Source organism: Globicephala melas, chromosome 8 (genome assembly GCF_963455315.2).
Source record: "Globicephala melas chromosome 8, mGloMel1.2, whole genome shotgun sequence".
In the NCBI taxonomy this organism is placed as follows: domain Eukaryota; kingdom Metazoa; phylum Chordata; class Mammalia; order Artiodactyla; family Delphinidae; genus Globicephala; species Globicephala melas.
Window position 1 is genome coordinate 51,442,031 of NC_083321.1, and position 15,981 is coordinate 51,458,011.

The window sequence follows — 15,981 nt, forward strand, 5'->3', positions numbered from 1 at the left end:
TCCCCCTTCCCCCAGCCCCTGGCAGCCATTAATCTATTTTCCGTCTCTGTGGATTTGCCTATTCTGGAGATATGTAAATAAAACCATATAGTATGTGGCCTTTTGTGACTGGCTTCTTTCACTTAGCATAATGTTTTCAAGTTTCATCTATGTTTTAGCATATATAAGTACTTCATTTTTTTTTTTTTTGGCTGAATTCCATTGTATAGGTATACCACAGTTTAATCATTTATCAGTTGCTGGACACTTGGGTTGTTTCCAGTGTTTTTCTGTTATGAATAATGCTGCTGTGAATATTCACATGCAGAGCTCTATGTGGAAATAATGTTTGCATTTCCTTGGATAATTACCTAAGAAAGGAATTGCTGGGCCATATGGTAAGTTATGTTTAACTTTTTAAGAAACTGCCAAATTGTTTTCTGGAGTGGCTCTTTGAAGCTTTTTATGTATCAGGGATATTTTTTTCCTTATAAGTGTTAAAAATATTTTTCCAAGTTGCCTTTTTACTTTGCTTATGATATTTTTTGCCATGTAAAAAAGTTGTTTTTAAATTTTAATGTACTCAGATCTATCTAGCAAAATCCATTGCTTCTGGATTTTGGATTGCAGAAAGACATTTCCTTCTCCCAGCTTGTAAAACGATTCATATATTTTTTTCCCTAGGACCTGTATGCTTTCTTTTCTTGCATCCATCTTGTTTATCTTGATGTGCAAAGTGAGGAACAGATCTAATTTTATCTTTATCCATATGCTATCCAGTTGTTGTAACACAATTTATTAAAAAGTCCTTTTCCCATTATGTGAATTTCTCATCTATAAAAATTAGTCCTTTTCCCCACTAGTTAAAATGACATTTTTATCATACACCAAATTTCTACATAGATTTGGGTCTGTTTATGAATTTTCTTTCCTTTTCCCTCGGCCTATTTATTTATGTGCCATCACTATGCTTTAAATTGGAGAAGCATTATTATGTTTTAGTAAATGGTAGAGGTAGCTTCCCGTTCATTCTTTTTCAGGGTTTTCCTGGCTCCTCTTACTTGTTTATTCTTACAGATAAACTTTCTAATCAACTAGACGAGTGCCTAATAGTGTTTTTTTTTGGCATTATATTAAATATGTAAATTAACTTAGAATAAACATTTTTATGATGTTGCGTCTTCCCTGAAATATGTTTTTCAATTTGTATAAATCCCTTTTGAAGGAAAACTATTTCAGATCCCAAGTACTAATGTGTTATATTTATTGTTCTACATTATATTATGTAATGTAAACATAATGTTTAACATTAAATATGTACAAAATGAAACTAGGGATAAATTCCTGTGTATAAGAGTAAATTCCATGTTACTCTTATATAATTATAAAACTCAATAGGTTTACTATTTAAATAGAACTAAACCTACAAAATTCCTCAAATTCAGATTAACAATATTACATTAATGTGAAATAATCTAATTTTCTGTTAATAGCTTGTGATTTAAACGGAAATATTATTTATTGAAATAAGTAATATTTTTTATAAATAAGTTCAGAGTTGATTTAGTTATTCATCTGTATCAATCATGACCCAGGCTTTTTGTATCCTTTCTTTTTCCATCCTTAGAAATGTTGGCTTTTCCTCCTCTTGCTTGTCACCTTATGGTTGCAGGATGGCTGCTGCAACTCCACTTGCAGATAAAAAGGAAGGAACAAGGGCAAAGACCTTTTCCTAACTTAGCTTGTCCCTGTTTTTTTTTCCTAGAATGGGAAACTCCGCAGCAGGTTTTTCCCTTAAATCTCTTGGTCCAGAGCTGGTTCACATGTACATCCTAAAACCAGTCCCTGGCAGTAGGGAATGGGATTACTATGACTGGTTTAGACCAATTCTGATTTATTCCTTTGGGCTGGAGGAAAGATAACAAAAGATCTCTACTAGCTACCGAAACAATTTGGAATTCTGTTAGGGAATACAGAGTGGTGGGAAGTGGGAAAGGAGTGTCTGGAGTAGAGAGTAAACAGCATCTGTTTGGAGTCCTGACATTAACAAGTGGGGGAGACTAATCTGACTTCAAATTCCCTACTGTTTTCATTGCTGCACAGGTATAGGAAGTGATTTCTTTCTTTCCTTCCCCCCACCACTTCCTCTTTATGCCAGGTTTGAGCTGCTTGACCTGAGCACTTCTGAGTGAATGTCCGTTTTTCCATTTTGCTAGACTTACTGCCAGCAAATCTTTTTCTCCAAAATTGGGTAATTGGAATTTTTTTTAACCTAATGAGCCTTTCTTGTCATGTTACTTGATGTCAGATTTGAGGAAACACCTCTGGTTAGTTAGGAAAAACTTTTTCCTTCATGATGTGAAATAGTTTCTTGTAGAGAAGAAAGTTTTAAGTAATAGCACTATTAAGAGGATGGTGCACTTATATACCACACTTAGTACTTCAAATACAGTATTGACAACCAGTCCCAAGCACATACTACCAATATAGTTGACGCTTGAACAACAGGGAGTTAGGGGTGCCCACTCTCCCCACAGTGGAAAATCCAGGTATAACTTACAGTTGACCCTCCATATACCATGGTTCAGTGTCTTTGGATTCAACCAACCTCCAATTGTGCTGTATTTACCATTACAATTGTGTGGTATTTACTATTGAAAAAAATCCTTGTATAAATGGACCCATGCAGTTCATACTGTGTTGTTGAAGGGTCAAGTGTACTACACTACTACAATTGACGATTGGTTGAATTCATGTGTTTGAAATCTTGAATACAGAGGGCCCACGGATATGGAGGGCCAACTGTAAGTTATACACAGATTTTCAGTTGTTCAGAGGGTCTCACACACACTCTACTCCTCCTCCCATGTTGTTCAAGGGTCAACTCTATATTTTGAAGATTGAATAAGAGATTAAGTTGAAAATTCTGGTCATTCCAAACCATAGCAGAAGGCTGAAGTTGTTTACCATCAGTCCTTTTCCACCATGCCTCTGTGTGTGTCCTTTGCCATGGACTTTTTCCAGGTGTAAGTGGGAATCCTATCTGCCACTAGTAAGCCATGTGGCTTGGTCAGGTTTTCCTCTTCCTGGGCCTCAGAAAGAACTCTGAGGTGTAGTAGAAAGAACTCTTTGGCACCAGACATGCTTGAGTTTAAATCCAAGCTCCATTGCTGTGGGAAGTGGCTCTGGGCAATGTATCTTATGTTTCTGAGCCTGTATTTCTCATTTTTAAAGAGAATATTTTTCTTGCAGAATTCAAAATCCTACTTGATACATAATAGACAGCTAATTATTCCCTTCCATAAAGTAAGATTTGGGTTAGATGATCTCTAATAGCATGATCCAGTATGTAGTTTTAGAATCTAAGTCTGCTGCTTTAATAAGATGCCCTTATCAACAGTAATGAACATACCAAACTATCATGACCTCAGATAGCCATTTGGTTGCCTTCTTTCCATTCTTTCCATCCTCTTCAGTGTTGCTAATGAGGCCTTTTTTTATTTTAATCAGTGGTGCCTTGATTTAAATAGCTGGCTGCAATTAAACTTCAGTATTTTGTCTCCACTACAAGACTCCTAAACTGGAGAATTTGTGACATCAGTGACTAGGACTGCTACTGTGCAGCTCATGACTCATTAATAACTCTCCTATCAGACTTAAGCAGCTTAGTAGATGTTGAAGTATATTATGTCTTTGGATTTGAGACATTCACTTAAAAACATACAACTTATATTTCCTATTCTTCGTTCTCTAAGTAGGCAGGGAAAATTTTTCTTCCCTCCTTTCATCCTTCCCCTCCCTTATTTCCTTAGCAGTTGATATATAGCAGTCATATAATTTTGTTGGTTTTGGTTATTATCGCCTAGTAGGCATCATCACATAGTAGTCAATGAGTACATTCTCTATGCCCCCATAACCTTCTGTAGATATAACACTTATCCCTCTAACTATAATTATTGGTTGACTGTCTACTTCTCAAGACTGTGAGCTTCTTAAGGGTAGGAATAGTGTCTTAGTTTCCCTGGTGTCTAACATGCTGACTACTTAAGTGCTAACTGAACGAGCAACCAAAATCCTAGACCTATTTAGCCTCATTCTATAAGGAAAATCTTACTTCCTTACCAGTTCCATTAAGATGGCGTAACTAAAGCTATACTCCCTTTCTTCTGAAAGCTGTTTTTCACTTCATAAAATAATACAATTCATACTTTATTTCAGCATCAACACTTAGGTAGAATGTGTTGTGAGTGTTTACAAATACATTGTCCAATTTGAGATTTAAAATATTCATATGGTTGAAACTCACACTTGGATTTAGTCTCTTGTATGTGAAGATTCATGCCTGTTGCTTAGTTTTACTTTATTAAAATTTGACAATCCATATCTTCCTCTCTCGTTCCCCAAACCTGAAAGCAAGTCCATTACTATAAGAGAGCAAATGTCAATTATTATTATTGACATTGTAATGTAATTATTTTCAGCCCAGCTGCATTTTATAGGATTGGGTTTTTCTGCCCTTACTCAATTTCTCTCTTACTCTCTAAGAGAGAAGCCTATTTTCCAATGAGGCTGTATCTACACACTGGTGACTCCAGCAAGTGTAGGGATGAGAGCAAGAAGTCTACTGTTAAAAGTAGCATTAAAAGTTCTCCATAGTCATGTCCCAGGCAATGTCAATTTTCTAAATGTTTCTTGTACTTACCAACTGCCAGGTTTATTTTACTTTCGAGGCCTCCCATATCACTTTTTCAAGTCATTCCCATCCTCAAATCCTTGAAGCTCTTTCAGACTATTCTAGCTCATTCATTTGCTCTGTCCCTCCTCTGAGCATCTGTAGCACTTTCTGTCATTTCTTCTTATTTGCCAATTGTTGTGCGTTACTACTTGGTATTGTGTTTTTTAATTGCTATGTCAAATTTATTATGGTAATTTTATGGTAATTTAAATGGGTGATTACCATAAATATTATCATAATTTATATTTCATGTTTTTATTTTGTTTTTGTGTTTTTGGTTTTTTTTAGTTTCCTCAATAAAATTGGAGGTCCCAGAGTACAGGAGCCTTTGTTTTTATTTCTTTGTGTATTCTACAGTAGCACAGTTTAAAAAATGTTCTCATAAGGTTTGATTTAATAGACATGTGGCACACAACATTCATATAAAATGAGATCCTGAAGCTTTTCCTGATTATCCAGCCTGAACTGATCTTTCCATTTTCTGTCCTTTTGTAGCACCTATCATTTATACCAAGGCTTGGCAAACTTTTTCTGTAAGTATTTTATGCTTTGCAGGCCATAGTTTTTGTGGCAACTACTCAGTTCTGCCCTTGTAAGGTGAAAGCAGCCATAGACAATATGTAAATGAATGTAATTGTATTCCAACTACATTTTTTTTGGTGTCACTGAAATTTGAATTTTATGTAATTTTCTCATGTCTTTAAATACTCCTCTCTTTGTTTTTCCCCTCCACAACCTTTAAAAATATAAAGACCATTTGCAGCTCATGAGCCACACAAAAACAGGGGGTGTGGGTGGCTGGATTTGCACACAGGCCAACCCCATAGTTTGCCAACCCCATGTCAGTATGATTAGCTCTGTACTTCTGTTGTCTTGTAGTAGAAAGAATAGGTTTTAAATCAGCAAACTAGAATTCTCTTCCGGGCTTTACTACATACTGCTTATACACTTGACTATTATTAAAATGTGGGTAATACTAACTTCACAGTTTTGTTTTTGAGGAGAAAGATATACATATGTGGAATTACTATTTAAATAGTAAAGCTATGTAGTGGAAACTTATTTACTGTATTTCATAAATTCTAAGATACATTTCTTTTCGTATTTGAAACGATAGTTTCTTAATAATTGCTCTTGGTCAGGTAAGCTGTAACTTGGTTCTCATTGCCTGTACATGAGTGAACACCAAGACCAGTATCAAAACTTACTAAATAGGTGTTGGCAGCTTGGAAGAAAATCCTGGAGACAAAAGTGGAGCACTCTTTTAATCACTAAGAGCTGAATGGCTGTGAGGTGGGGCGGGTGTTCAATCAGATGAGTTAAGCAATATTCCTAAAGTGAGAGTCAAAAGTTAAAGTCAGCATGTGAGCTGGTGTTTAGTTTAGTTTTGTTTTTTAGTTATTGAAGTACAGTTGATTTACAATGTGTTAATTTCTGCTGTACAGCAAAGTGATTCAGTTATACATAATACATATATATATTCTTTTTTAAAAATTTATTTACTTTTGACTGCATTGGGTCTTCATTGCTGCGCGCGGGCTTTCTCTAGTTGCGGTGAGCGGGGGCTACTCTTCGTTGCAGCGTGCGGGCTTCTCATTGCGGTGGCTTCTCTTATTGCGGAGCATGGGCTCTAGAGCGCAGGCTCAGTAGTTGTGGCGCACAGGCTTAGTTGCTCCGCAGCATGTGGGATCTTCCCAGACCAGGACTCGAACCTGTGTCCCCTGCATTGGCAGGCGGATTCTTAACCACTGTGCCACCAGGGAAGTCCCCAGAAGTGAAATTTTAAAACTGTGATTATTAACAGTATATTTCTATCCTTCTATGATTCCATATTTATATCCCTCTATCTTTATCCTACTAAGAAAATATAGCCCAGGTTGTTGTGAGGATTAAATTAAGATAATGCTTGTAAAGTGCCCAGCATAAATACATGTGTATCTGGTTTGTTTCATTTAATTCTTCTCATCCTTTTAATTAAACCAGCTTTTCCTTAAGCATAAGAACCATGGTTCAGGATATATTAATATCACTTTATTTTATTATTTTTTAAATAAATAAATTATTTATTTATTTATTTTTGGCCGCATTGGGCCTTCATTGCTGCACGCAGTCTTTCTTTAGTTGTGGCGAGCGGTGGCTACTCTTCGTTGTGGTGCGCCGGCTTCTCATGGCCGTGGCTTCTCGTTGCAGAGCACAGGCTCTAGGCGCGCAGCCTTCAGTAGTTGTGGCTCACGGGCTCTAGAGCACAGGCTCAGTAGTCGTGGCACATGGGTTTAGTTGCTCCGCAACATGTGGGATCTTCCTGGACCAGGGCTCAAACCCATGTCCCCTGCATTGGCAGGCAGATTCTTAACCACTGTGCCACTAGGGAAGCCCAATATCACTTTCAATTCAGTTTTCTGTGTTAATCACCTGAACTACATCATTATTATTAGCTGAATTTCATCACAAATAGCATTTTAGTGTATTATGGCTAAATAGACTTGGAAATGGAGCTTCCCAGAGAATCTACCAATATTTCATTATACTGTTAATCAGGGGAAATGTACTTCAGTTTTTCCAACAACCTACTTTACAAACCTTTGGAATATAAATCCATTTTTAAGTTGGAGAATATGCTGACTTTTTTTTTTCACTGAATATTGGGAAATTGTATTCTTTACTGGTAATTAGAGGATTTGTACTTTTGCCTCTTCCCTATCCAGGTCATTGTTTAATAAAAATAGCACTTCAAATTTTTATAGCATTTGGTTTAATAAAATCTTCATACCGGACATAATCTTTGTGAATCCTTCTCTGACCTGGTTCCCTCCCCATAAGTGTCCTGAGCAAGATTGAATGTCCCATCTGTGAGCTCTCATGGTACGCTAGGCTTATTTCTGTCATAGCTATAGTATACAGTGACTGTTTACTTCCTATTTCCCTCCAGACATGAGCTCTTTGAGGGAATTTCGGGCCTGCTGATTTCCCTAGTGTCTAGCAAGTATATCAGGGCCTACAATACAGGGCATAGTCAAATGTCTGTTTAATTGGAATTAAGTTACCTGTTTATATATAAGCAAGTTGTGACTGGAAAGAATCTCTCAAATAATTGCCCTAAAGATATTTGCTTTTTGTCTTTTTTCCTGGATCATTATGGCATTCAGGTGAGTCTGGGGAAGGTGTTATGTGGCCATTGGTTCTGAAATATACTTCATTAGGATTTTCTGTATGGATTTTATTGGCTTTTAAACTCTGACCTCAAACCTGCTTGCTTTCTTCCTATTGTGATATGTCTAAGCAGTATAGTAACTTACATGCGTTCTGATGACTGAATATCGCCACACACATTAAGAGAGTGAACAGCTCCATTTGGTCCTTGCAAAATATCAAAAAGCCTTGTATTCTATCTGCTTTTTTGCTTTCATTCCTGATGTCTCACTGGTTGTATTTTTGTTTGAGGCCAGATCATTTTAGTAGAATTGTCATTATATCCTTTTTTCTATTTACTTTTAGAGTTTTGGAAAAAGAAGTTACTAATTATGCTGTTCTGATGTTAGGTGAATGGTAGAAATAAAATTTAGAAAATTTTCTAACTTGAGTAAAGCAGAATTCTTTATTATCAGAGGTATAAGATTACAGTTGTTCTTGTGCTGCAGCAGTCTGTCCACATCCATTTAAAACAAAGCATGGGGATGTAGTAATAAAACAATCATGTGCCTCTTATGGAGCTGATATTCTCATGGGGAGAGGCCAACAATAAAGTAAAAGCATAGAGAATATGGTGTCCACTACAGATTTTAAAAATTTGGTAACCACACACCTAGATATTTAAACATGCTCCTTTGTCATGGATGTTATTTTGAGGGAAAAGTTTGAGAGATACTAAGATTAAACCTAACTCCAAAATAATGATGGCTTAACACTCACCATCCTCCCAATCTCTGCCAGTGCTCACTTCTGTTCACCCTTCTTCTCTTGTATTATCTTGAATAAAATAAAATTCCAAGAAAAATAAAAAAATAAAACAAAGTATGTTTTTGTGTGATCTGACTCAGCAGGTTCGAAGTTCCCATAAACTAACCATCTTATCTGAAAATGGTTGTAAGTGAGGTTAGGTTTCATTCATTTGCTTGAAACTACATTGTATGTTGGGCCAATGTCTAATGCAGGACTGTGTGAAATGCCACTGTTTCCATTTTTGGATTCCATGATGCCCAATTAACATTAACACTCTCATCAATGGCCAACAGAGAAAAGTATTAGGGATAGGATGTAGGATTTTCAAGCACATGGTAAATCAGTATATAGTAAGCTGGAACTCTTTTAAAAGGTCTCCTCTGTTCTTTCTTTGTGAATGACATCAGAAAAACTTGAGAATTGTCTTTGATTCTTCCTTTCCACTCCGCCCTTCTGTTTTCTCCCATCATTTTCATTATAGTTGTAAACCTTGACTTTCTTCTTAGTCTCCATGGTACTTCGGCTTGCTGTAAGGGTCCTCAACCAATCATTTTCCCTACAGCAGGAACCAATCCTCTTTCACCTCTTCCTGGGGATTTCTGGGTGCTCATTCTTAGCTTTGATGATTTAAAGAATGGAGAGAGAACCTAGTATTATTTTGAGGGTAGTATTGAAAACTGATAAGGAAGTGATCCTAAGAATAAGACTAGCTGATCTACTTTCTGTGCTGTTGGATGAGTTACTGATATTTAACCTCCCTTGGCTTTACTTTTCTCATTTGCAAAAGAGGAATAATAGTAGCTACCCTAGAGAGTTGTTGTTGAAATTAATTCATTAATTCATCTCCATTTTCTCCCCAAACCCCATGAAATTAAAGTAATTTGGAAAAAGGAATATGATCAAAGGACAAAGAAGAGGAGGGAAGATAAGATACCAAGATTTAGGAAGGTAGCAAGTTGAAGAATGTTAACTCACTAACAGAGAAGAGCAAACTGAAAACTACCCACAGAAGGAGAAAGTGCAGACTAATCCATATCACAACCCCATAAATGCTCAGGAATTATAGGTGCTAGGTACCTCTGAAAGGGCTCTAAAAACAGGAGGATTGATTGACTCTATTAGACTCCCAGGTCTTCTCCTTTCCCTCAATTTATTGAAAATAAATTTCTCAATAATGGGAGACAGGTTAACTTTTGGAGGAATTGAACCGGATGGCTCTGGACTCAGTAGGCTTATGCGGGCAAAGATAAAGCAACTGGATGAAACAGGTATTAAGTGAAGGTACATGTTGTGTCTTCTAAATATGTTCATGGCTTTCTCCTTTACCTCCCTCAGGTCTTTGCTTAAAGATGCCTTTCCTGATCACTGATTTAAAATTACATTCCTTCCCAACCTGATATTCATTGTCCCCCTTCCTGGCTTTACGTGGCACTTATTGCTACCTTGAAAATTTTTGCTATGTCTCCTTCTACTGAGTGTTAACACAAGAGTAGCGGGTTTTGTCTTTTGTTCACTTCAGTATTCCCAGTGCCTAAAATAGTATCTCATAGGTGCTCAGTGAATATCTGTTGAGTGAATGAACAAATGAGACTATTCAGTTTCTTTTCCCGAAGGCTCACAGCTAGTCTTATGTCCCCAGGCAGAAGATTGGAGGATTCCTCTCTGGAGCAATGACTGGCCTAAGAGAAAAGACACACAGATATTGATATTTGGTGGAAGAGTCCCCCATTTAAAAGGCTGGGTCTCTACTTGATAACTGTACAGTGATATTCAATAGTCAACAAACCCTGCTTTTTCATAGAATCACCAGCCATCCAGGGAAATCCTCTAACACAAAAGACAGGCAAAGACAAAATGGGAAAAGGAAACAATAATGCATAGAACAAAAGAAAATACTAAAAAACCTAGTATCTCTCGTCAGAGACAAGAGACAGTATGGCATCTGTGAAACAAGAACAGGATGCTCTTTTACAAAAAAAGGAACCTTGTTTCAGAGAACAAAATGTAAATGTTGGGAATGAAAACATGTATAGTAGATATAAATTAAATATAAGAGAAAGTTTAAGGTATCTCCTAGGAAGAAGCTTGTTCTACATTAAGATTAAAATTTAGAAATAGGGATAAAAAGGTTCTTACAAAGAAATCTCAACAGCCATACTCCAATATAAAATAAAAATTTTTTTAAAGTGGTAAGAGATGACCAAAAAAAACCCTATAAATTAAAAAAAAAAAATCTCCACAGCAGTACCTCAATTAGAAGTTGATAGAAGAATGCCCTAAAGTTTGAGAAAGAACATCTAACCTAAAATGGTTTTGGCTAATATTTGCCTACTATGTCTTTGTCCATTTTTTAAATTTGGGAACTTTTTGTCTCTTTTTAAGTAGTATATAGCTAGAATTAAAAAAAAAATCTCATCTGAGGGTATTTCAGACCTAGAGTATTCTTATTCTTATTTTGGTTTTTTTTATTCGTTTTTTTTTTTTCGCGGTACGCGGGCCTCTCACTGTTGTGGCCTCTCCCGTTGCGGAGCACAGGCTCCGGACGCGCAGGCTCAGCGGCCATGGCTCACAGGCCCAGCCTCTCCGCGGCATGTGGGATCTTCCCAGACCAGGGCACGAACCCGTGTCCCCTGCATCGGCAGGCAGACTGTCACCCACTGCACCACCAGGGAAGCACCTTATTTTGTATTTTGTTTCATCTGACCTGTGTTCCTTTTTCTCATTCCATTTTTTTTCTCTATTAGTGTACTAACGATATAATCTATTCTTTGAATGTTCCCCATCATTTTTTGGTAACAACTTTATTGAGATAGAATTCACATACCATACAACTGAGTCATTTAGAGTGTACAGTGTTTTTTTTAAGCATATTCCCAGAGTTCTGCAGCCATTACCACAATTTAGAACATGTTCAGCACCCCAAAAAGAAACTTTATAGCCATGAGCAGTTAGCCCTCACTTTCCCCCAAACCAACCAATCTGCTTTCTGTCTCTATAGATACACCTAATCTGGACATTTACAATAAATGGAATTAAACAATATATGTGCTCTTTTGTGACTGACCTTTTTTGCTTACCATAATATTTTCAGGGTTCATCTATATTGTGGCATGTTTAATATTTCATTCCTTTTATTGCCGAATAATATTCCATTGTATGGATATATACCAAATCTTATTTATCCATTCAACAATTGATGGACATTTGAGTTGCTCCTACTTTTTAACTATTATGAACAATGCCGATATGAACATTCTTATACAAGTTTTTATGTAGAAATATGTTTTCATGTCTTTTGGGTATACCTAGGAGTAGAATTGCTAGATCATGTGGCATCTCTCTGTTTAACCTTTTGAGGAACTATCAAACTGTTTTCCAAAGCAGCTGTACCATTTTATATTATCATCAGCAATGTATGTGGGTTCTAATTCTCTACATTCTTGCCAACACTTGTCATTGCCAGTCTTTTTGTTTATAGCCATCTTAGTGGTGTGAAGTGGTTCTTTGTGTGGTTTTGATTTGCATTTCCCTAATAACTAATGATGCTGAATATCTTTTCATGTCCTTATTGACCATTTGTATACCTTCTCTGGAGGAATGTCTATTCAAATCCTTTGCTCATTAAAAAAATGGGTTGTCTTTGTATTGAGTTATGAGTTCTTTATATATTCTAGATACAAGTTCCTTATCAGATCTATGATTTGTGGGTATTTTCTCCCATTCTGTGGCTTATCTTTCATGTTTTTAATGGTGTCCTTTGTTTTTGTTTCGGCTGTGCCGCAAGGCTTGTGGGATCTCAGTTCCCCGACCATGGATTGAACCCCGGCCTGGGCAGTGAAAGCGCCAAGTCCTAACTACTGGACTGCCAGGGAATTCCCTTTAATGGTGTCCTTTGAACCAAACATTTTTAAGTTTGATAAAGTTCAATTTATTTTTTTTCTCATGCTTTTAGTATCATATCTAAGAAGCCTTTGCCTAACCTAGGGTCATGAAGATTTATGCCTATGTTTTCTTCTTAGAGTTTTATAGTTTTAGCTCTTACATAGAGGTCTATGATCCATTTTAAGTTTTGTTTTGTTTTGTTTTGTTTTGTTGCAGTACGCGGGCCTCTCACTGTTGTGGCCTCTCCCGTTGCGGAGCACAGGCTCCGGATGCACAGGCTCAGTGGCCATGGCTTACGGGCTCAGCCGCTCCGTGGCATGTGGGATCTTCCCGGACCGGGGCATGAACCCGTGTCCCCTGTGTCGGCAGGCGGACTCTCAACCACTGCGCCACCAGGGAGACCCTTAAGATAATTTTTATATACGATGTGAAGAATGGGTTCAGCTTTGTTCTTTTGCATGTGGATATCCATTGTCCCAACACCATTTAATGAAAGGGCTCCTCTTTCCTCCTTGCATTATCTTGGCACGCTGGTCAAAAATCAATTGACCATAAATGTTTGGGTTTATTTTTTAACTCTCAATTCTATACCATTGATTTATATATTTGCCTGTATACCAGGATCACACTGTGTTTATTACTATAGCTTTGTAGCAAGTTTTGAAATCAAGAAGTATGAGCCTTACAACCATGTCTTTCCTTAAAATTTGTTTTGACTCGTCTGTGTCCCTTGAATTTCCATGTTAATTTTAGGATTAGCTTGTCAATTTCTGCAAGGAAGTTAGATACAATTTTGTTAGTTATTACTTTGAATCTGTGAATCAGTTTGGGGAATATTGCCATTTTAGTAATAATAAATCTTCTAATCCATGAATATGGGATGCCTTTCTATTTATGTATATCTTTTTAAATTTCAGCAATGTTATATCAGTGCTATTATAAATGGAATTGTTTTCTTAATTTCATTTTTGGATTGTTTATTTCAAGTGTATAGAAATACCATTGATTTTTGTATATTGATCTTGTATTCTGCAACTTTACTGAAATTATGTACTAGTTCTTACAGTTTTTTAATGGATAACGTAAGATTTTTGCCTTAGACATTTTAACATGCATACTTAATATATAAAAGGGCAAGTTAGGGACTTCCCTGGTGGCGCAGTGGTTAAGAATCTGCTTGTCACATGAAAAGTTGCTCAACATCACTAATTATTGGAGAAATGCAAATCAAAACTACAATGAGGTATCACCTCACACCAGTCAGAATGGCCATCATCAAAAAATCTACGAACAATAAATGCTGGAGAGGGTGTGGAGAAAAGGGAACCCTTTTGCAGTGTTGGTGGGAATGTAAATTGATACAGCCACTATGGAGAACAGTATGGAGGTTCCTTAAAAAAATAAAAATAAAAATAAATTAAAAAAAATAAAAATAGAACTACCATATGATCCAGCAATCCCACTACTGGGCATATACCCTGAGAAAACCATAATTCAGAAGGACACTTGTACCCCAGTGTTCATTGCAGCACTATTTACAATAGCCAGGACATGAAAACAGCCTAAATGTCCAACGATAGATGAATGGATAAAGAAGATGTGGTACATATATAGAATGGAATATTAGCCATAAAAAGGAACGAAATTGGGTCATTTGTAGAGATGTGGATGGACCTAGAGTCTGTCATACAGAATGAAGTAAGCCAGAAAGAGAAAAATATCGTACATTAATGCATATATGTGGAATCTAGAAAAATCGTACAGATGAACCTATTTGTAGGGCAGGAATAGAGATGTAGATGTAGAGAACGGACATGTGGACACGGGGGGAAGGGGAGGGTGGCACGAATGGGGACATTAGGTTTGACATAAATACACTACCATGTGTAAAATAGATAGTGGGAACCTGCTGTATAGCACAGGAGGTCAGCTCGGTGCTCTGTGGTGACCGGGATGGGGGGGTTAGAGGGAGGTCCAAGAGGGAGGGGATATAGGTAAAGATATAGATTCACTTCATTGTACAACAGAAACTAACACAACATTGTAAAGCAATTTTACTCCAATTAAAAAAAAAAAGAAGAATCCACCTGCCAATGCAGGGGACACGGGTTCAATCACTGGTCCAGGAAGATCCCACATGCCGTGGAGCAGCTAAGCCCATGTGCCACAACTACTGAGCCTGTGCTCTACAGCCTGCAAGACACAACTACTGTGCACATGTGCCACAACTACTGAAGCCTGTGCACCTAGAGCCCATGCTGCGCAATAAGGGAAGCCACTGCAATGAAAGGCCAGCTCACCGCAATGAAGAGTAACCCCCGCTCGCCGCAACTAGAGAAAGCCTGCGCGCAGCAATGAAGACCCAATGCAGCCAAAAATAAATAAATAAAAAAAATTTTTAAAAAGTGCAAGTTGAATCAATATTTCTGCCATTCTTCTGAAATAATACAAAGACTTTAGAAATCTGTGGCAGACAAAACAATGATATCCCAAAGATGCTTGAGTCCTATCACTGGAACCTGTGACTGGATTATTTTACATGGCAGAGGAGAATTAAGGTTGCAGATGGAATTAAGGTTGCTAATCAGCTGACTTTAAAATAAAGAGATTATCCTGGATTATTTGAGTGGGTCCCATGTAATCACGAGTGTCCTTTAAAGAAGAGGGAGGCAGAAGAGTAGGCCAAAATCTGAGAGAAATTTGAAGATGCCACATTGCTTGCTGGCTTTGAAAATGGAGGAAGAACCTGTGAGCCAGGTAATACAGGCAGCTTCTAGAAGCTGGAAATGGTATTTAAATATCTCAGTTTAGGCACTAGAGGAACTCTTTGCTACTAGGTTGATTATTGCTGTAGGCCTTTACAGTGACAGAGGTAGCATATTTTTTTTTTTAACACAAAGGGAATCATGAGTTCATGTTGATATTTCCAATTCAAAATTAAGATTACAGGGTTTTTGGGAATTCCCTGGTGGTCCAGTGGTTAGAACTCTGTGCTTTCACTGCTGAGGGTGCGGGTTCGATCCCTGGTCAGGGAGCTAAGATCCTGCAAAGCGCACGGCATGGCCAAAAAAAAAAAAAAAAAAATTACGGGGTTTTAAAATTCTTTGACTTTATATCATCTCTTTTCTCTTACAGTGGGAATTTTGGTTCCTCATGATATTAACCTAACTACCTACTTGCTTTATATATGTATATAAATATGCACTTATGTGATGTTCAAAATAACCAATTATAACACCAATAAAAGCTACTAACAGGGACTTCCCTGGTGGCTCAGTGGTTAAGACTCCTCGCTCCCAATTCAGGGGGCCCGGGTTCGGTCCCTGGTCAGGGAACTAGATCCCACATGCATGCCACAACCAAGGAGCCAGCGAGCCGCAACTAAGAAGCCCGCCGGTGGCAACTAAGACTTGGCACAACCAAATAAATAATTTAATTAAATTTTT

The 15,981-nt window shown here is 37.3% G+C and overlaps 2 protein-coding genes across 2 annotated transcripts in view; one reads left to right on the forward strand and one right to left on the reverse strand.

Moving 5' to 3' along the window:
* The window catches only part of PPME1 (protein phosphatase methylesterase 1), a 73,829-nt gene that overhangs the window by 5,844 nt on the left and 52,004 nt on the right, over positions 1–15,981 (forward strand). The window lies entirely within an intron of this gene.
* Positions 1–15,981, reverse strand: part of P4HA3 (prolyl 4-hydroxylase subunit alpha 3) — a 129,730-nt gene that overhangs the window by 227 nt on the left and 113,522 nt on the right. The gene's annotated exons all lie outside the window — the stretch shown is intronic.